The 25,779-nt window shown below is 42.1% G+C and overlaps 1 pseudogene; it reads left to right on the forward strand.

Annotated features, from left to right (window-relative positions):
* The first annotated feature begins 2,568 nt into the window (after positions 1-2,568).
* On the forward strand, positions 2,569-4,662 carry LOC132888302 (uncharacterized; annotated as a pseudogene).
* The last annotated feature ends 21,117 nt before the right edge of the window (positions 4,663-25,779 follow it).

Here is a 25,779-nt window from a genome sequence, read left to right on the forward strand (position 1 = left end):
TTGTCCCGAGGTCTGATGAATCAAAATGTTAAATTCTTATTGGAAATCGTGGATGCTGCATCCTCTAGACTAAACAGGAGAGGGACCATCCTGCTTGTTATCAGCGCATAGTTCAAAAGCCAGCATCTGTGATGGAATGAGGGTGCATTAGTGCACATGGCATGGGTAACTTACACATCTAGGAAGGCATCATTAATGCTGAATGATATGTACAGGTTTTGGAGCAACATATGCTGTCATCCAAATGATGTCGTTTTCAGGAAAGGCCTCGCTTATTTCAACAGGACAATGCCAAATCGCATTCGGCCTAAGTCCAGTCCTGTTCTCCATCGAAAACATTTGGCGCATTATGAAATGAAAAATACGACAAAGGAAACCCTGGACTATTGAGCAGTTGAAATCCTATATCAGGCAAAAATGGTACAACATTTCACTTTAAAAACTACAGTAATTGGTCTCCTCGGTTCTTAAATGTTTACAGAGTGTTGTTAAAATAGAAGTGATGCAACACCGTAGTAAACATGCCCCTGTCCCAACTTTTTTTTTAAACATGTTGCTGGCATCATCTTCAAAATGAGCATATAATTTTCAAAAAACAATCAAACTTCTCAGTTTCAACATTTGATATGTTGTCTTTGTACTATTTTCAATGAAATATAGGGTTTCCATAACTTGCAAATGATCGCATTCTGATTTTTATTTATATTTTGCACAGCGTCTCAACTTTTTTTGGAAACCAGATTGTATAACTGATTAATCTTTTTTCCGTAAAGGCCTGTGTATTCTTTTAATCCTCCTACCATTGATTATTCATCACTGTTCCTGTGTTCACAGTGATTATAAGCCCACAGTTGCCGCTTGCAATTCCACAGGGACACATCCAGAGACCACTCTCAGCTAAGTGTGATTAAAATGATAATATTGTGATAGAGCAGAATCAATCGTTGCTTTTTAGACACACACAGAAAGAGAAATAGAATGTACTCTAGTCTCTTGGACAGCTAAAGCTGCCCTGCAGTCTGCTAAGCCCAGGTGGGGTGTTGTGGTTTGCTGTTTTATGAGCCGCATAAAAGAACAATGCCATAAATCTCTGACCCATGTGTGTGTAGAAAATATTAGCTTTGGGACATATCTAAGCCACTATCAGATATTGAATCCTAACATTCCAAATCCTAAAATTGTGGGCTTTTACACCACATGTAATTGAGTCACATTCTCACATTCCTAGGGAAAGTAGTGGGACGATGAATAATTGTTTCACTATTAACCATTTCCTTGTGTCTTTTCTCACAGTCATTTTGTTAATCTGACTACACTGCAATTATGAACAGTTCTGATTTATAGTTTACAGTTTACAAAAAAAGCAAGGTAGGATTGAACAATTCATTCATTAATTCACTAGAATTGAATAATTCATTCATTCATCATCCGTAATGGATAGCTCCACCATGAACCACATTATTTTGTGTATTCAGTTAATCAATAGGTCACCTCAAAATGCAATTTGTAATGCGACTGCAGCCAGTTAGTCTCAGTTTACTCTTTGCATTATTTTATACCCCATGTAATGCACTTAAACAGGGAGACAGGAGTCATTTGGAATACACTTGAACAAGATGGTAAAGTCAAGCTGACTATAGTGGAAAAACAACAAATTTTCTCTTTTTGACAACAGGTTGAATATCATGTATAAGGAGTGAATCATAAACTGAGCATCTGTGTCTGTTCCTCGATGCATGACTCATCAGTTAATCAGACAGCAATGATCAGAAAGATGCAATGCTTTAGAGTCTTTTGTGTGAATAATAATAATAATCTAGTATTATTGTTAAATGCACTGTATATTATTATTATAGTCTGTCTGAGCTGTGAAGCTGTCAAAGGTGGTTTATAAAAATACAAAATGGTGTTTCTCATGAACTAAGGATTAACGATGTGTGCATAGTAGACTCCAATGCAATGTAATTTCAATATAATTAATTACAGGAAGAACCCAATCTTGCTACAAAAACCACAAAGGAGAAAGACCCTCAAGGGTGCCTGAGAGAGGGGGAGAATGAGCACCCCAACCGGACGGACCCAAGGTTAACGACACAGGACAACGGACAAATGACATCGCAAGTACTATGCACCTGTGGCAAGGCCTGTAAGAACATCAGGGGCTTGAAGATACATCAGGCCAGGAAGGGGTGCACAACAGGGGTAGTGGCGACACAGTGCATAGAAGCATCTTCTGGTGAGACGACGGAGGAGCTAGGCCCAGAGGCAAACCACAGTGCCCAGAGCCTCCCTGTATTGGTCACGCCTGCTGCCAGCACCCTACTGGCTGACCCAATGGCAAGTAGTACCCAGAACCAACAACTACCATCAGCTGCCAGACATTAACAGAACTGTCAGAGCCACCAAGCAGCACCTGCACCAGCTGTCCACGATGACACTCCAACAGCCTACTCAAGGATCCAGTGGCCCCAGTCCTCAAAGACAACCGAGTGGCATCTGTTTGATGGCAACGTTGACCAGATTCTGGAGGGGATGGCTGAGGGGGATGTAGACCGCTGGCTGACTACTATGGCTACAATCATAGTTAACATCACAGCCAAGTGATTCGGGATGAAGGAGGCCAAGCCCGCACCGCAAGCCTATGCTCCAAACCACCGAGCAAGGAGAATCCAGTGCCTCAGGGAAGAGCTCAAGGCTCTCAAGAGGCAGTATAAGAAGGCAGGTGCTATGGAGAGGGAAGGTCTGACAGATCTGCAGGCGATCCTGAGGAAGGAGCTACTGACCTTGTGGAGGGTAGAAAACCAAAGGAGGAGGCATAGGGAGAGGGCAAAGAGAAGAGCTGCATTCCTGGCCAACCTTTTCAAGCTGACCAAGGAACTTCTAGGTCAGAAGAGGACTGGCCATCTTACCTGCTCGAGAGAAGCCATTAATGACCACCTTAAGAGCACCTACAGTGATAGCAGGAGAGACCAACCCTTGGGAACATGTGAGGCTCTCATAACTCCACCAGAGCCAACAGCAGACTTTAACCTGGAGGAGCCCAGCCTAAAGCCTAGGTCACAACCGGCCGTATGTGCTCCTACGGCCGGTCTACGTGCAAAAAATGCAAGAAATGCATGGAGGGCGCACATGTGACGTGCTGATTTTCGAGCCGTAGACTGGCCGCAGACCGGCCACAGAGGTTCTTTGTCATGTCAAACAAACTCTACGGGCGCTTATGTTTTTTTCAGATTGCAAGACAAACTTATGGCCAACGTGCGTTTTTCTCCACGAACAAAAAAAAAAAAAAAAAACGCAGCGATTTGGGAAACGCCAAAAATCGCATGGCCAAAAAATTGTACGTCTGGTTGTGACCTAGGCTTAAAGGAAGTGGTAAGGAGAGCAAGAGCCAGTTCTGCACCAGGCCCAAGCAGAGTGCCTTACAAGGTCTACAAGAACTGCCCAAAGCTACTACACCGGCTTTGGAGGGCCTTAAAGGTGATCTGGAGAAGAGGGAAGATCGCCCAGTCGTGGAGATATGCGGAAGGGGTGTTTATTCTGAAAGAGGAGACATCTGAGAAGGTTGATCAGTTTTGGATTATCTCTCTGCTCAGTGTAGAGAGCAAGATCTTCTTCAGTGTGCTGGCCAAGAGACTCACCAACTTCCTGCTGAACAACAATTACACTGACACCTCAGTACAGAAGGGAGGCATACCAGGTGTTGTGGGCTGCCTAGAGCACACAGGTGTGGTGACTCAGCTCATCAGGGAGCCAAGAGAGGGCAGAGGGGACCTGGCAGTACTGTGGCTGGATCTCACCAACACCTACGGTTCAATACCACATAAACTGATAGGAGTGGCACTCGACAAGCACCATGTTCGACAGAAGGTGCAATATCTCATCTTGACATCATGAGCTTCAAACCCACCAAATCCCATTCTTTGGTCCTGAAAAAAGGGAAGGTCACAGATAGATTCCACTTCAGGCTGGGAGAAGACCAAATTCCGTCAGTTATGGAAAAACCAGTGAAAAGCCTCGGAAAAGTCTTCAACTGTAGCCTGAAGGATACAGATTCCATCAAGGCAACCAACGCCGACCTGAAGGGATCATTGAAGGTGGGAGACAAGTCTGGTCTCCCTGGGTGATTCAAGGCATGGGTCTACCAGCACGGGATCCTCCCAAGAATCCTCTGGCCCTTGCTCATCTATGAGGTACCTATGACTGCAGTACAGGGATTTGAGCGCAAGGTGAGCAGCTATCTTCACAGGTGGCTAGGTTTGCCACACAGCCTGTGTAGCATTGTTCTGTATGGGAACACCAATAAGGTCAGGCTCCCTCTCAGGTCAAATCAGGGAGGAGTTCATCATGGCTCGAGCGAGAGAACATCTGCAGTACACCAGATCAGGGGACAGCAAAGTAACCAGGGCAGGGATTGTTGTAAAGACAGGGAGGAAGTGGAAGGCAGGTGAGGCAGTGCAGCAGGCAGAAGCTCGCCTACAGCAGAAGGTCCTTTTTGGGAGCATGGCTTGTGGCAGAGCTGGGCTTGGATGTTTTCCATTGACCCTATTTAACACCACCAGTGAGAAAGAGAGGCGAATGTTGGTTAAGGAAGAGGTGCACTCCGCAGTGGAGGAAGAAAGAACATCTAGTGCCATGGCAATGAGACAACACAAGACTGGGTGATGTCAGTCAACATAGAAAGGCAGCTAAAGATTCCAGCTCATATCACCCAGACCGCGCTGAGACCAGACATCATCTTGGTGTCAAATGCCACGAGACAGCTGATCCTCTTGGAGCTGACCATGCCCTGGGAAGAGAGGATGGAGGAGGCACAGGAGAGGAAGAGGGCAAAATATCAGGAGCTTGTGGAGGACTGCCACAGGAACAGGTGGAGGACCAGGTACATGCCAGTGGAGGTGGGCTGTCGGGGGTTTGCAGGCCATTCCCTCAGCAAGGCCTATGGAATCCTGGGGCTCATGGGTCAAAGCAGGAGAAGGGCCATTAACAATAATGTGGAGGCGGCAGAAAAGGTATCCAGATGGCTCTGGCTGAAGAGGGGCGACAAGTGGAGGTCGTAGTATGCCACTTGGACACAGACCAGGGCTTGATCAACCCCGGTCGGGTCACCTAGCTGAGGGTGTCTGTTGTAAGACCCGAAACACCCAATGAAGCCAGGATACAACACTGATGATGTGCCCAAGTTTGTGCATCGGAAGATGTATGTATCACCACAGGTAATTTTGATGCATGTGCATTCAATGCTCATTTTGAAATCCATTCACACTACACTGATTTCCTCCTTCACACTCATGTTCCCCATTTCCTCATCTTGCTTTTTCCATTAGCTCCCTTCCTTAGTTTTTCTCACCTCTTCTCATCCCATTTTCCCCTACACATCAGATTGGACCCTCATTCTACCTGTAGTCAATCTACTGCACATGAAAGGACAGAAAGCTACAGAAAGCAAGACAAAATGAAGATATTTGCTCACTGTGCAGCCTATTCAGTTTTATGTGCCTATAAAATGAGCAGCAAATTCTGAAAGTAAACTAGATTCAACCCTTCAGGCTATGTTTTAATAAGCAAGTACAAATTTGATTTGTTTGGAGTGGTGGCCCAATCGCAGGATTTCCTGTGTGATAGATCACCTTTTGCCTGATTGAATTTAATGAGTAAATACACAAAACAATTTTCACAGACAGATTCCATCATTCATTCATTCACATTCATGTCAGCACAGATGCACAACTCCACAATGGGGGCTGTTCATGAGAAATCACAGTTATATGAGATGATGACACAGTAGGATGCTTTGTTTTAACATCAGTTATAATCCAAATACAGCAGAATTGGAATAACTGCTACTTAGGCTCTCAAGCACTAAAACACTATTTAAAAGGGAGCAAATATCCATCCATCCATCCATCCATCCATCCATCCATAACCACTTATCCTGTGCAGGGTCGCAGGCAAGCTGGAGCCTATCCAGGCTGACTATGGGTGAGAGGTGGGGTACACCCTGGACACATCGCCAGATCATCGCAGGGCTGATACACAGAGACAAACAACCATTCACACTCACATTCACACCTACGGTCAATTTAGAGTCACCAATTAGCCTAACCTGCATGTCTTTGGACTGTGGGGGAAACCAGAGCACCTGGATGAAACCCATGCAGACACGGGAAGAACATGCAAACTTCACACGGAAAGGCCCCCATCAGCCACTGGGCTCAAACCCAGAACCTTCTTGCTGTGAGGCAACATTGCTAACCACTACACCGCAGGAGCAAATATATCCCAGACAATTTCTTATTAAATCTGTGGTGCTTTGTCAATAGGAGCAGGTTGTGCAGACCCTCACCATATACGGGTACAGTATATCTCTGGTCAACAAACATTAATCTCCATAAAGTTCTCAGACACAACTCAATATATTTTAAATTCTAATGCAATACTAATTACTTCTTTTGAGTGACCAAAGATTATTTTTTTATTTTGCTCTTGCACAGATAAGCTGACGTTCCACTGATTTGCTCACTTTTTTAGTTGTGCAATCACTAGAATTAAATATAATAAGATTCTGCAAGCAAAGGCAAAATGTAAGTGCAGACAGTGTGTCTATAATGTACAGAACCACTTCTATTGTAAGATATCACAAATATTGGCAGAAAGAAAGGAGGATTATGAAGTGCACATGATCTGTACATTAGAAATGCATGTTCACCACAGTGACCTTTTTACCTACGCAAAAGGCTGAGAAAAAGAACCACTCAAAATGAGCTGCTGTATGCTGGGTGACAGTATGTTGTCGACTCTCAACTGCCTTTTCTGGGGTTACTCAAAAAATGCATCAGGTAGCCTAGAGCATAAGTGTGGTAGCTTCTTCTGCTTAATTTTGTTTCAGGCTTTTGTTACTAATGTCATCCTGCCCCATCAAAATCTACACTCATGAGAAAAATAAAGTAAACCCTCCTTCAATTCGAGGTTTATATTTCAAAGTCCCTCCCACACCAGGATCTGATCTTCCCAGGCAGTCTCTTGTCCCATCACTAACCAGCTCTTGAGGCACAGATCTCTGTTTCTATAACCCTCAGACTCTTGTCTATTATATAGCTAGGTTTACAGTGGGGGGCTAGTCCTGTGATAACTGCAAGAGTTTGACTCCCTACCCACATCTGTATTGCAGTGTGCCTTGCCAGATGGCAGTAGGTACCATTTTTATGATGGTCTTTGGTATGACCCAACCATGAGTAGAACTCAGAATCTCCCAGTTGAGAGGTGGACACGCTAACCACTAGGCCAGCTCGTGGTAGGTTTATATTTATCAGGGCCTAAATAGCAATTGTGTGGTCCTAACTAACATCCATAAACAAACACATAAGCTCAGGTGACCCCAACAAAACACAATAGATTTCAATATGTAATCATTTTTCCCCCAAATGTAATGTTCAGCAACATTCAGAAATGAGGTGGAAAAAATAAATACACTCTTCCTACTTCCACAATCATTAAGAGATTCATTAACAGCCAGGTATTACTAATGAAATGCACAAGATTAGTTAAAGGGTACCCCCATCCATTATCTGTAGCTGCTTATCCTGTGAGTGTGAATGGTTGTTTGTCTCTATGCATCAGCCCTGCGATAACCTGGTGACTTGTCCAGGGTGTACCCCGCCTCTTCCCCATAGTCAGCTGGGATAGGCTCCAGCTTGCCTGCGACCCTGTAGAACAGGATAAGTGGCTACAGATAATGGATTGATGGATGGATCTATCAAAGTCTGATCTTCACAACACATGTTTGTGGAAGTGTATCATGGCAGGAACAAAGGAGATTTCTGAGGACTTCAGAAAAAGCATTGTTGATGCTCATCAGGCTGGAAAAGGTTACAAAACCATCTCTAAAGGGTTTGGACTCCACCAATCCACAGTCAGACAGATTGTGTACAAATGGAGAAAGTTCAAGACCATTGTTACAAGACCCCAGGAGTGGTCGACCAACAAAGATCACTCCAAGAGCAAGGCATGTAATAGTCGGCGAGGTCACAAAGGACCCCAGGGTAACGTCTACGCAACTGAAGGCCTCTCTCACATTGGCTAATGTTAATGTTCATGAGTCCACCATCAGGAGAACACTGAACAACAATGGTGTGCATGGCAGGGTTGCAAGAAGAAAGCCACTGCTCTCCAAAAAGAACATTGCTGCTCATCTGCAGTTTGCTAAAGATCACGTGGACAAGCCAGAAGGCTATTGGAAAAATGTTTTGTGGACAGGTGAGACCAAAATAGAACTTTTGGTTTAAATGAGAAGTGTTATGTTTGGAGAAAGGAAAGCACTGCATTACAGCATAAGAACCTTATCCCATCTGTGAAACATGGTGGTGGTAGTATCATGGTTTGGGCCTGTTTTGCTGCATCTGGGCCAGGACGGCTTGACATCATTGATGGAACAATGAATTCTGAATGATACCAGCGAATTCTAAAGGAAAATGTCAGGACATCTCAAGAGAAGGTGGGCCATGCAGCAAGACAACAACCCTAAGCACACAAGTCGTTCTACCAAAGAATGATTAAAGAAGAATAAAGTTAATGTTTTGGAATGGCCAAGTCAAAGTCCTGACCTTAATCCAGTCGAAATGTTGTGGAAGGACCTGAAGTGAGCAGTTCATGTGAGGAAACCCACCAACGTCCCAGAGTTGAAGCTGTTCTGTACGGAGGAATGGGCTAAAATTCCTCCAAGCCAGTGTGCAGGACTGATCAACAGTTACCAGAAACGTTTAGTTGCAGTTATTGCTGCACAAGGGGGTCACACCAGATACTGAAAGCAAAGGTTCACATACTTTTGCCACTTACAGATATGTAATATTGGATCATTTTCCTCAATAAATAAATGACCAAGTATAAAAATTTTTTGTCTCATTTGTTTAATTGGGTTCTCTTTATTTTCTTTTAGAACTTGTGTGAAAATCTGATGATGTTTTAGGTCATATTTATGCAGAAATATAGAAAATTCTAAAGGGTTCACAAACTTTCAAGCACCACTGTAAAGTGCATGTGAAGCTATTTTTTTTTTGTTTTTACCTACTGTGCAACAAGCAAATAAGACACTTGTATGTGGAAAACTCATAAAAACAAAGAAACCCCTATTAAATTTTAGTTGGAAACTCCAACTATATCTAAAAAAAAAAATAAGTCCAGAGGACTGGACCGAGTTTTATTATGGTATGTCCTTTGCTGACGTCACATTGGTTGCTATGTGCTTGTTTATCACGAAGCTTTGTTTATAGTAGTCTGTAGAATGTGCACTATCAGCCTTTTAATAACAATTAAAAAGATGTCTAGCGATTCTGAGTGATGTGAATCACCAGTCTCTAGCGCACAAGGTAGTTCAAAAGAAGCAGAAGCAGACTACAAAGTTTTTAACAGCCAGTATGCACCATACAAAGATGAACCACTCACTGATCTCAAAGATGACGATGAGCAAGACCAAGACAACAATATCGATGAACAAGTTGATATTGAAGGTTTTACTCAAACAGTATTAGAAGCACGTTATGAAAGAACAGTAGCAGTTGAGGCTTGGTAAGTTTTAAACTACATTATTTGAATAAAATGATTCCTTGGAGGAAAGGAAAAGCAAAACCTAAACTGTGTGTCATATGCAGCACCATTTGTATGTCATAGACTGATATCTATTTCAAGATCAAATCTGTGATAAGACAAGGAGCTATACCTTTTTAATTCAAAATATAGCCAGCTGTTTGCTTAAAATGTGATTACTATAACTGCTACTACACATAAGTGCAAATGTGAACATTGTGATATTACCAATCTTGTTCATGAAACAAACAGTAAGAACAATAAATCATGTAACGCAGATTGTTCACTCACTATTGACATAAAATATAACATTTTGATGTCTCAACTTACGTGTCTTTTTTGGTGTTCGCTGATGATTTCTGGTAGTTTTATCATGACAGAGTCTCTGGTTGATATGGACCCTTTTCACAGGACGGCTTGTAGTTTATTTTCACCAACCATCAAGGAAGAATACCTTCTTTCATAACAGCTGTATTCGAAATGTGCTGAGCATAGCGAAGTATATTTGCTCAGAGGTTCGCGAAAGTGTGGGCGATGCTGCTGCATAAATTTAACCCAGTTTGGTCTCATAGCTGGATCAAATGGGAACTGATGCATCCTTATACCAGGGGCAAAAGTTGTGGTCATACAACAAACATTATTTGGTGCTCCAGTGACACAATAGCGACCTCTTCTTTTTTTGTGTTTACTGTCCGCCATAGTGAAATGCAACATATGATAGTAAGTTTGCAACCAATGTGACATCACGGCAGTGTTGTATGATATGTTTTGGCCACGAGTTATGAATGGACATTTTTTTAGTAAACCCACAAAACTTCTTGGCCTCATGAAAAAATCAGTTTTTATTATTATCATCTCAAACTTTGCAGATATATGCTTCAACAGTATGTTTATTGAAATATGTAGAAAAAATTGCTTCATATGAAGTTTAAAGGTACAGCCATATTGCCATTTTGTGGGTGGTGTCAAAGGTCAGCGTGACGTAGAATTGTTGATAGGTTTCCTGTATCTTGATTGGCTCGTTGCACCTGACACTGTGATGTAGCTGAATGTACAAACATAATTTAAAAATAGCAGAGGGCAAAGCCTATAGTTGCAAAAATAATAAACATGATAATAAGGGAAAGCATTTTTTCTGTGTTCCATTGCCGACAACCAAGCAATGTAAACGACTTGCTAAACAATGGCTACACAACTTAGGAACAGGTCACACTTTATAAACACTCTCCTTTGGTAGGAATTCTGCTGTTTGTGAGGACCATTTTGAGCTTGATTGCTTTGAAAGGAATCTACAGGCTGAAATCTTGGGCTACGCAGGTTATGTTAGACTCAAACCTGATGCTGTGCCAACAATATTCCAACACCTTCCACGGAAAAGGGATTCAACTCATGCAAGCCGATTAACTAGAATAGTATAGACATTCAAAGCTAATATATATAGTTACTGCCTAAAAGCAGTGTTCCTGATGAGTGTAAAATGTGTTAGAAAATAAGCCCATATTATTTTTTTAAAGGCAAATTAAAAATAAGCACTGGATAAAAACCCATCTATCTTACCTAAATAAAGATACAAATTTTCTTGTCCAGTCGTCAAGTGTTGTTCAGTGCTCTGTGCTTCACACTGCTCTGCTATAAATTCACATTCGGCTTCAAGCTATCACTATCCTATATTTAGACCATATAAACTGTTGTGGCACATTGCATGTCTATACCTGTATTCACACACAATAAATAAATAAATAAATAAATAAATAGGCTTTATAGCTAGTATGGACACACATATACATAAACACGCGCACACACTGAGTTTCTATATATAATAGGCTACTTACTGATTTTTGAGTTCTCCATCTGGTGCTGGCCCTCTCACATCAGGCTGTCATGCTACATGCTACACACAGATTATCATGGTCTGTATATAGTCCCTTTCCAATGCAGGCTTGTGTGTGACATATGTTTCTAAACCGGGTTTATCCATGAAACAATTCAATGACTGTGCATGTATTATATCACATAAAAGTTTGTACTCTTTACAACACATTCAGTAACAGTTTTCTGCTTGGCACACTTTTCACATCAGCACCAGATAGCTGCAGAACCCTATAACCTACCTTCCCAAGTTTGCACTTGCAAAACACCACCGATTTCATCATTAGAATCATCTGATGATTTGCTGCTGAAATCATTTCCCAGTTGCAGATAGTCCTTTTTCTGAGGTTCATACAGATATCTTGTTTTTCCACTGTCCATGCTGACTTGAAGATAACTCTTTTTCATCTGAATAAATCCAGGCTAACAAGTATGTTTACATCAGCTATACATCTGGTACCTGGCTATCAATGACTTGATGTCACATCCTGGGCACCATATTGGTTGGCCATGTGCAATAAAGCTTGATGGGCTTTTGGACTTTTAAGCACTGATTAGCTACTTATGATAGATAATCAGCTGGCTGCACTTGTGTGTGTTGTTATAATTAGGGCTTGTATTATCAATATTGATTATGTTTAAATGCTGTAGCAGTACCCTTTAATAATTAAAATGTGTGACTATCTCTATAAAAGCAGAAAGTTTGGCAGTTTAGTGCTCTGGAGCAGTCAGCTGTGTGTCTCCATCATGCCAAGAAAAAAGGACATCAGCCATGACCTCAGAGGCGCAATTGTTGCTGCTCATCTATCTGGGAAGTGTTATAAGGCCATCACCTAACCATTTAAAATTCACCATTCTTCAACAGGATAAAGCGGCTAGAGATAATGAGATGAGATGAGTTTGTTTTGCTGGGTGTCCCAGCAAAGTCAATCCAATATCAGACTGTTTAATGCTCAGAGAGTTAAAGAAAAACCCAAGAGCTACATCAAATGACCTACAGGCCTCTGTAAGCACATAAATGTTTATGTTTATGACTGAACAAGTATGGCTTTCATGGAAGGGTGGCTAGGTAAAACCCCCTTCTCTCCAAAAAGAATATGGGAACATAAGTTCGGGTTGTAAAATTCTATCTGAACAACCCACAAATGGTGTGGAACAATATTCCTTGGAATGATGAGACCAAGGTGGAGATGTTGGGTCATAATGCACACCACCATGTTTGGAAAAAAACAAGTGTATCACCACAAACCATTTGTCAAACATGGTGGTTTAGAAGTGATGCTTGTTTCGCAGCCACCAAACATGGGAAACTTGCATTCATTGAGACAACAATGAACTTTATACCAGAATATTCTTGAGACCAACGTGAAGCCATCTGTCCAGCAGCTTAAACTGGGCAGAAATTGAGTTATGCAAAAGGACAATCCTAATCACACCAGCAAAATTACATCTGAATGGCTAAAGAAAAAAAATCAAGGTGTTGGAATTGCCAAGTCAAAGTCCAAACCTTATCCCCATTGAGCTACTGTAGCAGGATCTTAAAAGAGCTGTGTATAAATGAATGCCCTCAAGCAATCAACAAACTGAAGCAATGTTGTACAGAAGAGTGGGCCAAAATTTCTCCAAAATGATATGAAAGACTAATAAACTCCAACAGAAAATGTCTACTTCAAGTTACTGTTGCTAAAGGTGGTTCTACATGTTATTGAATTATAGGATGTACTTATTTTTCAACAACTAGTTTCGGAACATTGGTTTACTTTTGGGAAAAAATATAATTATATATTGAAATCTGTTATGTGTTTTAGTTGTCATAAAAGGTTATTGTTTATTTATAGAAGTTGGTGAGGAATATGCAACTGTTATTTATTCCCTGATAAATACAAAATTAGAACTGAAGGAGGATGTACTTTCTTTTTCCCATGACTGTATACTCACAAGCTGCCGATGAATTAAAACACATTCTAGCATGTATTGGAAATAAAAAATACTATAATTTGGGGAAATACACATGCTTTGTACAGAAAAAGTTTGATGTGTAATGACCAAGAGACACCAAACCTTTCACACATATAAAGACAATTTTCCACTTTGCCTCAGTCCATCGTAAAAGAGCTCAGGCCCAGAGAAGGTGGCGGTGTTTCTGGATATTGTTTATATCTGGTTTTAACTTGCATTTGTCAGAGGCAATTCTAGAGTCTGTTGTGGCCCCAAGCAAAAATTTCCAGGAGGTCCTTCTGACCAGTGTTCATCACCAATATGTTATAAATAATCTGACACCAACAAAAAATGTATGAAAACAAAGTTTTTTAAATTCCAAATGTGAAAATACAATGGTAAAGAACAATAAAAACAATAAAAAACAAAATAAATAAGCCCTCGGGCCCCGGCTCTTGGGGGGGGCCCTGGGCCAGGGGGCCCCAAGCAGTTGCCTGCCTTGCCTGTTCACAAGCTGCGCGTCTGGCATTTGTGAATGCAGTAATGAACCGCTTTCAGAGATGACGGTTTTCTGAAGTGTTCCTGAGCCCATACAGTGATTTCCTGCTTCCTGAGTTGTTCGCGCCGAGTCCTTTTTTCCCCGCGAGTGCCGGCGTTAATTACTAATCCTTTTTTAACTTTTTTTCTACAAATAAATTTCCAGTATCCTCTTCATTTTTATTGTACTGTCGCTTTCATTTTTGTACTTTTCACTTTCGCTTTCCTTTTTCCGTTTTTTTTTCCCGGTTTTTTCTCTTTCTTTTTTCGGAAGAACGCCGAGACCGGAAGCTTTCTTTTTCTCTCCTCCTGTGTAAAGATCACAAGCGGAGGCCATCCACATCTGATCTGCTTTAATATCAACAGATCTTCATTTAAGGTACGTGAATCTTTTCATCATGGCACACCTTCAGCCTGTTCAGTGTGCTGAGTGCAGGATGTTTAGTCATTCTTCCTCCGTCACTAGCGATAGCTTTATTAGCTTTACTTGTGATAAGTGCAGATTAGTTAGCTCTCTGACGGAGAAGATTACAGTGCTAGAAGCGCGTGTCCAGGCTTTAGAGCAGGTTAGTGAGCGTGAGAACAGTGTAGTTTCTGTTAGGGAAAGTCTGGACGCCCTAGGTGGAGTTAGCAATCCCCCAACTCCGGCATTAGAGCCCTTACAGCGGGGCGAATGGGTGACGGCTCGGCGGCATAAGCGTAGAGCCAAAGCTACCGCTGAGGCTCGCCCACGGGAGCACCACTCCTCTCCGCGTCACGTGTCGAACAGGTTTGCTCTCCTTAGTGATGCACCCACTGAGAAACCTGAAAGAGCTCTGGTTATAGGGGACTCTATCATACAGCACGTGAAATTAGCTCAGCCTTTAGGGGCACCAGCAGCTTTAGTCAGGTGTATACCGGGAGCCAGGGCGCCGGACATAGCAGGTAATCTTAGGGTCCTAGGCAAGCACAGGTTCTCAAAGATAGTTATCCATGCAGGAGCTAATGATATACGCCTTCATCAGTCTGAGGTTACTAAGAGTAACTTTGCAGAGGTGTTTAAATTAGCGAAGGCGATGTCTGATGCTGTAGTATGCTCTGGCCCCATCCCAATGCGGCGTGGCGATGTAGCTTACAGCAGGTTATGGTCGCTGAACTGTTGGCTGTCCAGGTGGTGCTCTGAAAACAGTGTGGGCTTTATAGATAATTGGGCTAATTTTGAGGGCACTGCTGGCCTGTTAGGGCGGGACGGTATCCATCCCACTCGGGAAGGTGCTGCTCTCATTTCCTGCAGCATAGGTCATAGTCTCAGAACAGGCCTAGTTAATTTCTGACAATCCAGACCCAAGGCCAGGGAGCAGACGAACAGGCTAAACCGACTGTCTGCTAGCTGCACAGAGTCGTCACTCAGGGCCCACTACATCGAGACTGTGTCTGTTCCCCGAGCTCAACAAAAAGGTAAAAATTTTCAGAGAGTTTGTTCCAGTAACCTAATCAATATAAAATTAGATCATACTGACTGTACAGCTGCTGCCAGCACCTTTGATCTAAAGGTGGGGCTATTAAATATTAGATCTCTTACATCTAAAGTGCTAATGGTTAATGAACTCATTACTGATCAGGAGTTTAATGTACTGTGTTTAACAGAAACATGGATTAAGCCAAATGAATATATAGCATTAAATGAAGCGAGTCCTCCTGGATACAGTTATATACACCAGCCTCGTCTAACTGGCAGAGGAGGAGGCGTCGCGGTTATTTATAACGATTATCTAGGTGTAACACAAAAACCTGGTTATAAATTTAATACATTTGAAGTTCTTCATACTCATATATGTATGTAGCCTCGAAAAATAAGTCTACCCAGTTAATTCCATTGCTTATTATTTACAGGCCCCCGGGGCCATATTCTGAGTTTCTTTCTGAATTTGCAGATTTTATCTCAGATCTGGTTATTTCCTTAGACAAAGCTTTAGTTGTCAGAGATTTTAATATTCACTTCGATAACCCAGAAGACCCTTTAAAAACAGCATTTGTGTCCATCTTAGACTCAGTCGGGATTAAGCAGAATGTCATAGGACCGACCCATAATGGTGGTCAGTCTGAAGTTATCTCAGATCATTGTCTCATCTCATTCAAGATATGTCTGAGTAATAATATATGCACCTCACCACACTACTGTATTAAACGTACTTTCACGTCAACTACTGCACAGAGCTTTATAAATGATCTCCCAGAGCTGTCAACTTTGATTGGGTCACTGTCAGCCCCTGCAGAACTTGATCAGGCAACTGAATGCTTAGAGTCAACATTCCGCCATACTTTAGATAATGTAGCGCCTCTAAAAAGGAAAATGGTCAGAGACAAAAAATTAGCACCCTGGTATAATGATGACACTCGCACATTAAAACAGACCACTCGAAAATTGGAACGGAAATGGCATCAAACAAAATTGGTAGTGTTCAAATTAGCTTGGAAGGAGAGCTTCCTGAAGTATAGAAAAGCTCTTAGTGCTGCGAGATCAACATATTTCTCCTCCCTAATAGAAGATAACAAAAATAATCCTAGATTCCTATTTAATACTGTAGCAAAATTAACCAGGAATAAGTCCACTATCAACACATGCACACCTGCAGTATATAGTAGCAATGACTTCATGAATTTTTTTAATGACAAAATTGAGAATATCCGACAAAAAAATTCAAACTACTAATTTAAGGTTAGACAATGAAAGTGACCTTGTAGTTAACAATATAACTATCAGATCAGCAATTAGAATGTTTTACTCCCCTAAAAGAAACTGAATTACTTTTCATTAATCTCTACATCAAAAGCTTCAACTTGCGTACTAGATCCCTTACCGACACATCTATTCAAACAGATAATGCCTGGAGTAATTGAACCGCTTCTAAAAATAATAAATTCTTCTCTTATGATTGGCTATGTACCCAAATCCTTTAAACTAGCAGTTAGCAAACCCCTGATTAAAAAACCTGACCTTGATCCCTGTCAGCTGTCCAATTATCGGCCAATATCAAACCTCCCCTTTATCTCCAAGATCTTTGAAAAAGCTGTGGCACAGCAGTTATGCTCATATTTACATAGGAATAACATCCATGAAATGTATCAGTCAGGATTTAGACCTCATCATAGCACAGAGACAGCACTGGTTAAAGTAGTAAACGACCTACTGTTGGCGTCTGATCAGGGCTGTGTCTCGCTACTTGTGTTGCTTGACCTTAGTGCAGCATTTGATACCATTGATCATTCCATTCTTCTGGATAGACTAGAAAATGTTGTGGGAGTTAAGGGAATGGCCCTCTCCTGGCTCAGGTCTTATCTAACTGATCGTTATCAGTACGTTGATATAAATGGTGATATTTCTAGACGTACCGAGGTAAAGTTTGGTGTTCCACAAGGTTCTGTCTTGGGTCCACTGCTTTTTTCTCTATATATGTTACCTCTGGGCGATATTATTCGTAAACATTGTATTAGTTTCCACTGTTATGCTGATGACACACAGTTGTATGTCTCTGCAAAACCTGATGAGAGACACCAGCTTAATAGAATTGAGGAATGTGTTAAGGACATTAGACACTGGATGCTTATTAATTTCCTTCTGCTTAACTCTGACAAGACTGAAGTACTTGTGCTAGGACCACATACAGCTAGAAGTAAGTTTTCTGATTACACAGTGACTCTGGATGGCCTTTCTGTTTCTTCACATGCAGCAGTAAAAGACCTCGGAGTGATTATTGACCCCAGTCTTTCATTCGAAACTCACATTGATAACATCACCCGGATAACTTTCTTTCATCTCAGAAATATTGCAAAGATAAGAAATTTAATGTCATTGCATGATGCAGAAAAACTAGTCCATGCTTTCGTTACCTCCAGGTTGGATTATTGTAATGCCTTACTGTCTGGATGTTCCAATAAGTGCATAAACAAGCTCCAGTTAGTTCAAAATGCAGCAGCAAGAGTCCTTACTAGAACTAGAAAATATGACCACATCACGCCTGTCTTATCCACACTGCATTGGCTCCCAATCAAATTTCATATTGATTATAAAATACTACTATTGAACTTTAAAGCACTAAATGGTCTCGCACCACAGTACCTGAGTGAACTTCTGCTCCTCTATGACCCGCCACGCCTACTTAGATCAAAAGGTGCAGGCTATCTGCTTGTACCTCGTATAGTGAAGGCTACATCAGGGGGCAGAGCCTTTTCTTACAAAGCCCCACAGTTATGGAACAGCCTTCCAAGTAATGTTCGGGAATCAGACACAGTCTCAGCATTTAAGTCTAGGCTGAAAACATATCTGTTTAGTCAAGCCTTTTGTTAATGGTGTTTATGAGGTAAAGGAGTAGATCTGGAGGGTCCTCAGACATAGAGTGTTTTGGTAAACTGGGATGTGTGGATGCTGTCAGTCCCCACTCGCTTGCTCACTCGAGTTTGTTGACGGTGTAGTGGCTGGCTGCTTTATGTCCCGGGGCTCCCTCATGCCTGTGTTACCTTCTGGCTCTCTCCTTTTAGTTATGCTGTCATAGTTAGTTGCCGGAGTCCCTGCTTGTACTCGGTGCAATATGTATACTGCTCCTACTTATTCAGGTGACATTGGGCATACCTAACAACCTGTGTTTTCTTTCCCTCCCCCCCACCCCAAATCTGTCCCTCTGAGTTACATGGAGTCAACAGGAAATCTTTTGGTGGAGAGGGTGGAGACCTCGACTGGCTATCGTAGCCTGCAGGGAATCAGCCGTCAGACATTCTGTCGCATGTCCCAGACCCGGTGAAATGTAACTGAATTGTCTTGGCCAGCCCTAAAGGTCCCATCTGCATCTCATCATTGCTGAGGAGTGTGCTCCCATCACCCAATCAAGCATCCAGCCAGAGCAGGTCATGATATTTTTTACCATATTAACATGCCATTGTTGTGTGTTATGCCTGATGTAAAGACTCTCGTCTCTGCGAGCCTACCACACAGATTTAATACTTGTCATTTTTAGGGCATACCTAACAACCTGTGTTTTCTTTCTCTCCCCCCCCAATCTGTCCCTCTGAGTTACATGTTGATCCTGGGATTGAGATGCTGGCCTCTTCTGCCCCTCGGACCTGCTTGATCCATCCTGGTGCCCTGTGTCTGGTCGGAGTTTTATCGCACCGCTCCTGTGAAGGACGGCCCCATGAGGACAGTTGAGGGTTATACCTGTTAAAACTGTTAATATTATAGTCAGGCTGTCTGTTGTTGCCCAAATGAGGATGGGTTCCCTTTTGAGTCTGGTTCCTCTCGAGGTTTCTTCCTCATGTCGTCTGAGGGAGTTTTTCCTTGCCACCGTCGCCACAGGCTTGCTCATTGGGGATAGATTAGGGATAAAATTAGCTCATGTTTTAAGTCGTTCAAATTCTGTAAAGCTGCTTTGCGACAATGTTTATTGTTAAAAGCGCTATACAAATAAACTTGATTTGATTTGATTTCCACTACAGACACATGTCTGCTTTTAATGCAGTGTCGCCTGAGGGCCTGAAGATCACAGGCATCCAGTGTCAGTTTTCAGCCTTGCCTCTTGCATACAGAGATTTCTCCAGATTCTGTGAATCTTTTCATGATATTATGGACCATAGATTATGTGATTCCCAAATTCTTTTCAATTTTACATTGAGGAACGTTATTCTTTAATTGTTGCACTGTTTGCCCATGCAGTCTTTCACAGAGCGGTGAACCCCTCCCCATCTTTACTTCTGAGAGACTCCGCCTCTCTGGGATGCTCTTTTTATACCCAATCATTTTACTGACCTGTTGTCAATTAACCAAATTAGTTTTGTTTAGTATTACACAACTTTTTCAGTCTTTTGTTGCCTCTGTCCCAACTTTTCTGAAACATGTTGCTGACATCAAATTCAAAATGAGCATAGATGTTTAAAAAAACCAATAAAATTTCTCAGTTTCAACATTTGATATGTTGTCTTTGTACTATTTTCAATGAAATATAGGGATTCCTGGATTTGCAAATCTTCACATTCTGTTTTTATTTATGTTTTACACAGTGTCCCAACTTTTTTTTGGAATTGGGGTTGTATATACTAGACTAATTACATGTAAACTAAAATGTTTCAAGCATTTTTTTCTATTTTAATTTTTATAATTATGGCCTACAGTGCAAAAAATAATGCCTCAAAATATTAGAATATTTAATTTCAAGTTTGAGTAAAACAATATACCATGTATCTCATGTCTAGTTCAGTACACACAACCACAATCATGGAAAAGACTGCTAACTTGACAATTCTCCAGAAGATGATTATCGACACCCTCCACAAGGAGGGTAAGCCACAGAAGGTCATTGCTGAAAAGGCTGGCTGGAAGAGGTGCACAAGCAACAGGGATTACCACAGCCTTGAGAGGATTGTCAAGAAAAGCTGATTCAAGAACATGGAAGAGCTTCACAAGGAATGAATTGAGGCTGTTGTCAGTCTATCAAGAGCCACCCCACACAGACGTCTTCAGGAAAGGGGCTACAGCTGTCACATTCCTGATATCAAGCCACTCCTGAAGCAGAGACAACGTCAGAAGCATCTTACCTGAGAAAAGGAGAGAAAGAACTGGACTGTTGCTCAGTGGTCCAAAGTCCTCTTTTCAGATGAAAGTAAAATTTGCATTTCATTTGGAAATCAAGGTCCTAGAGTTTGGAGGAAGAGTGGAGAGGCACAGAATCCAAGGTGTTTGAAGTCCAGTGTGAAGTTTCTACAGTCTGTGATGATTTGGGGTGTCAGGTCATCTGCTGGAGTTGGTCCACCGTGTTATATCAAGTCCAAAGTCAACGCAGCCGTCTACTGTATTATGTAGTCTTTGTACTATTTTCTTTTTTTTTTTTTAAAGATATTTTTTTGGGCTTTTTCACCTTTACTGGATAGGACAGTGTAGAGACAGGACAGGAAATGATTGGGAGAGAGAGACGGGGAGGGATCGGGAAATGACCTCGGGCCGGAACCGAACCCAGGTCCCCGGATTTATGGCACGGCGCCCCAGCCACCTGAGCCAAGACGCCCCCCTTTGTACTATTTTCAATGAAATATAGTGCTTCCGAGATTTGCAAATCTTCACATTCTGTTTTTATTTATGTTTTACACAGCATCCCAATTTTTCTGGAACTGGGGTTGTATATCTGCCATCTATATACGCTCACCAGCCACTTTATTAGGAACACCCATACACCTGCTGTTTTATGCAGTTATCTAATCAGTCAATCCCTTGACAGCAGCACAGTGCATAAAATCATGCAGATACAAATCAGGAGCTTCAGTTATTGCTCACTTCAAACATCAGAATCAGAAAAATTGTGATCTCTGTGACTTTCACTGTGGCATGGGTGTTGGTGCCAGACGGACTGGTTTGCGTATTTCAGAAACTGCTGATCTCCTGGGATTTTCACACACAACAGTCTCTAGAGTTTACACAGAATGGTGCGAAAAACAAAAAACAGTGAGTGAGCGACAGTTCTGTGGGTGGAAACTCCGTGTTGATAAGAGGGGTCAGAGGAAAATGGCCAGATTGGTTTGAGCTGCCAGGAAGGATATAGCAACTCATGGCAGCTTTTTACAACCGTGGTGAGCAGAAAAGCATCTCAGCATGCAACAGCAGAAGACTACATTGGGTTCCAGTCCTGCCAGTCAAAAACAGAATTTTAGAATCAAGAACAAGTTCCTATTAAAGTGGCTGGTGAGTGTATATAAAAATATAGTATTTTCTTGTGAAAAATAAAATACATGTGCCAATTTTATTGATAGGGACTCTTGTGAAGATTTGTGGGTTCATTAATTATGCCAAATATTTCACGTTCAGGCTTGGCCATGGATAAAACTTGCAACAAAATGATAACTAAAATATCATATCATCCAAATCAACAAGAATGATTAAGCATATAGAAATTCATTGTATTTCAGTGTTTTTTGTGCATTTTCATTCAGGTCCCAATAATTTTTGAGGGCACTGGATAAAGACAATGTTTCTGGTATTGGTATTGAATGTATTGATAGGTGTAGAACTAAACTGAGATTTTTTGTGTTCAAATGAAATCTTGTATTTTGCATATCTTGTATTGATATCATATATAATGATATAGTATGACTGTTATAGATGACTGAAACTGAGTAAACTCTTAGTGAGCATCTGATCTTCTGGGACTTTACACTGTGCATCTCTGAGTGATTTCATAAAAACAGTACCTGGCTAAACCAGTACCCTTCCAGATCATGCCAGCTGTGAAGAGCCAGAGGAAGGAAGACGATGGTGGAGAGGTGAGGAGAGATGGAGGAGAGCAGTAAAAGAGTAATCATACATGCCAGTCCTCTCCCAGATCAATTAGGCAGTGTTAGAATTCATGAAAGTGGTGTGAATATTAAAGCTCTGCATAGATGTGTGTGTGTGTGTGTGTGTGTGTGTGTGTGTGTGTGTGTGTGTGTGTGTGTGAGAGAGAGAGAAAGAAATGCTGCATATTCACAGTTTTGACCTTATGGACAACTTTAATCTGCCTACTGCAGTAAAACAGCTGGAATTCCAGACAAAATGGGACAGAAATCACTGTATTTTTTTTCTTTATTTGTGCCTCTTCTTAAAGAGCTGCCATATGGAAGAAAGCTTTTTATTATTAAATTATTATTTTTCATAACCTGTCTATTCTGTTTTGGTAGCAGAATATGTAAGAGACTCTTGGCTTTAGAACAGTGGTTCTCAAAGGGCTCTGTAAAACATAGACAAAGGTTATGCTTGCACATTTCCTAATTTGAATTGAATTGATTTAATCTGAAATTAAATAACTCATCATCGTCTGTCATCCGGCGGGCCGGTGACTTGGTAAGATATCCTATCCCAGACTTGCCGGTTGAGGATAGCTGCTCTGAGTTGTTCTTCCTTCAACCCCGTCTCTCGCTCGAGGACCGTTTTCAGGGTGGTACGTGGTCGACTGACTTTGCGCTTTACCTCAGGCTCCCACAAGAGAACTTGTGCAGCAGGTTGATCGTGACGAAACACATGGCCGCACAATGCCAGACGGTGTTTGGCGATTATGGTCGAGAGGCGTGGTAGGGAACCGTACAGGCGGTCGTTTGTCCAATGGTCCTGCCAGCTGATGTTGAACACTCTGCGGAGCATGTGGGTGTACGTGCCATCCAAGGATTGATCTTGTGCTCTCGTTAGAAACCAAGACTCGGATCCGTAGAGAAGAATGGATTCAACTGAGGCCTTGAACACTCTGACCTTTGTGTTTCTAGACAGCGGGGCAGCCCACACCTTGATTAGAGAATTTAGGGCACCCCAGGCTTTGGCCTTTCTGGAGTTGATGTCATGAGCAGTGTTCATCCAACTGCCAAGGTATTTGAAGTCGTCCACCTTCTCGATAGTAGAGTTGTCAAGCGCATGGAGAGATTGGTCCGTAGAGGAATTTATATGCATCCATTTGGTTTTGCATGCGTTCAACTGAAGGCCAACTGATTTAGCAGCCAGTCCTACTCGGTGGAGAAGATCCTCGTCTGAATTCACCGAGTCCTCGAGAAGAGCAATGTCATCAGCGAAGTCGAGATCGGATAGATGGACAGCAGGGTGGCGAGAACTTCTATGACGTTTAAGAGCGAGCCCATCATCCATGCGAAGGGCTAAATGCAAGGCGTAATCAAGAACAATGATGAAGAGCAGAGGAGCTAGGGGGTCTCCTTGAAGAATGCCCGAGTTGATAGAAAACTCCTCAGTTACACCGTCAGGAGTTATAACCATGGCAGTGTTATCGATATACATTGTCCTGATTGCCTAGACCATGCTAGGGGGGACGCCATATGCTTGTAGAATGGAAAACATTGTGTCGCGTCTGATGGAATCAAAAGCCTTCTTAAAAGTCCAAAAAGACTATCACACCTTCTTTATGGTGGTTCATGAGCTCTTCGATAATGCACCGGAGAGCTAAGATGTGAGCGCTAGTAGAACGCAGTTGACGGAAGCCATTTTGGTTTGGGCACAAGAAGTTATCCATTACTGGCCTCAACCTATTGAATAACAGTTGGTTATACACTTTAGAGGCAATCTGAGCTAGACTAATTCCCCTGTAGTTGTCAGGCAACGTCAGGTTGCCTTTCTTAGGGACAGGGATGATGCCTGCTAGACCCCATTCATTGGGCCTGTTGCCTGCAAGGGTTTCATTGCAGAACGTGAAGAGGAAGTCGCAGATGTTTGGGAGCTTCCATAGCTCAATAGGGAGACCATCCATTCCAGGAGCGTGACCAGATTTCATCTCGTCAACAGCAGAGTTAACTTCATTACGGCCGAACGGCCCAGTGAAGATTTGCTCATTGAGTTCAAAGATTTGGATTATCTCAGTATAACTAAAAAGTAATAAATAATAACTAAAAAGGAATACAAAGGAATACAAAGCTAATAAATAGCTAAAATATGGTTGTGCATATGAGCCTAATTTTTGAATAGTTGGATAATATTTAGATTGAGGTACATTCAATTTTTTCATAGTTAAGGGGTGTGGTGTAGCGGCTATGCTTTCGCTGCCATATCACTCCTCAAGCATTACATGGCAGCAGGAAGGTTTATGAGGTAAAGGAGTAGATCTGGAGGATCCTCAGACATAGAGTGTTTTGGTAAACTGGGATGTATGGATGCTGTCAGTCCCCCACTCGCTTGCTCACTCGAGTTTGTTGACGATGTAGTGGCTGGCTGCTTTTTGTCCCGGGGCTCCCTCATGCCTGTGCTACCTTCTAGCGTTCCCCTTTTAGTTATACTGTTATACGGTAGTTAGTTTTGCCGGAGTCCCTGCTTGCACTCAGCACAAAATGTATACTGTTTCTACTTATTCAGGTGACATTGGACATATCTAACACTGTGGTCCCCCCGTCTGTCCCTCTGAGTTACATGTCGATCCTGAGATTCCAAAGAATTTCTTCTGCAATATGTTGATGCACTAATTTTCAAACATGGCTTATGACACATACAGGATTAAAGCTTTGAGTTGCAGCTCAGAAAGTCATGTGTTCAAACTCCAGCACTGCCATTGTTGGGTCTTTGAGCAAGACCCTTAAGCGTGCATTCCTTGATTCTAATCCAAGACACTTTTTGTCAAATTCAGCAATTATCTCCTCATGGTTTGGTAACTGGCTGTTCTCTGTGTGTGTAGAAAAAAATCTGTTTTTCACACACACCCCTGGTTCTGTAAGTGGGAAACAAACAAAGTGGCCTGGACTGAGCCACACAACAATATTCCAGTCAATCACCAACAAGGGGCAGGGTGTTGGTGCTCCTGCACAGGACAAGGGGAAGGAGAGTGGGGAGATGGGGGGAAGGGGGTGGAGGGAGTGATAAGGATGGTGATCCACACTCCATAGCAGTTTGTAGTGGTAATGCACCAATTCGGTCTTTGCTAACCAGCAAAAAACCTCAAAGAAGAAAGAAGAGAGAGTCATTGGTCAGGAGAGGTGTGTGAGGAAGTGGGGGGGGGAAGGGGGAAGCAAACCTTCGCCACCCTGTTCTCACGTCCATCCTGCTTTCCAATGGCTGCTCCCTGGACAATAAACTGGACTACATCTGATTCCAGTAAGCTACTCAGCAGTAGTTTAGAGATTGCTTCATCTTTGTTTTCATGGAGAAGTGGCTCAGTGACAGAATTCTGGACACCGCAATTTAGCTAGTCAAGTTTATTTGTATAGCGCTTTTAACAATAAACATTGTTGCAAAGCAGCTTTACAGAATTTGAACGACTTAAAACATGAGCTAATTTTGTCCCTAATCTATCCCCAATGAGCAAGCCTGTGGCGACGGTGGCAAGGAAAAACTCCCTCAGATGACACGAGGAAGAAACCTCGAGAGGAACCAGACTCAAA

Source organism: Neoarius graeffei, chromosome 6 (assembly GCF_027579695.1).
Source record: "Neoarius graeffei isolate fNeoGra1 chromosome 6, fNeoGra1.pri, whole genome shotgun sequence".
Lineage (NCBI taxonomy): Eukaryota > Metazoa > Chordata > Actinopteri > Siluriformes > Ariidae > Neoarius > Neoarius graeffei.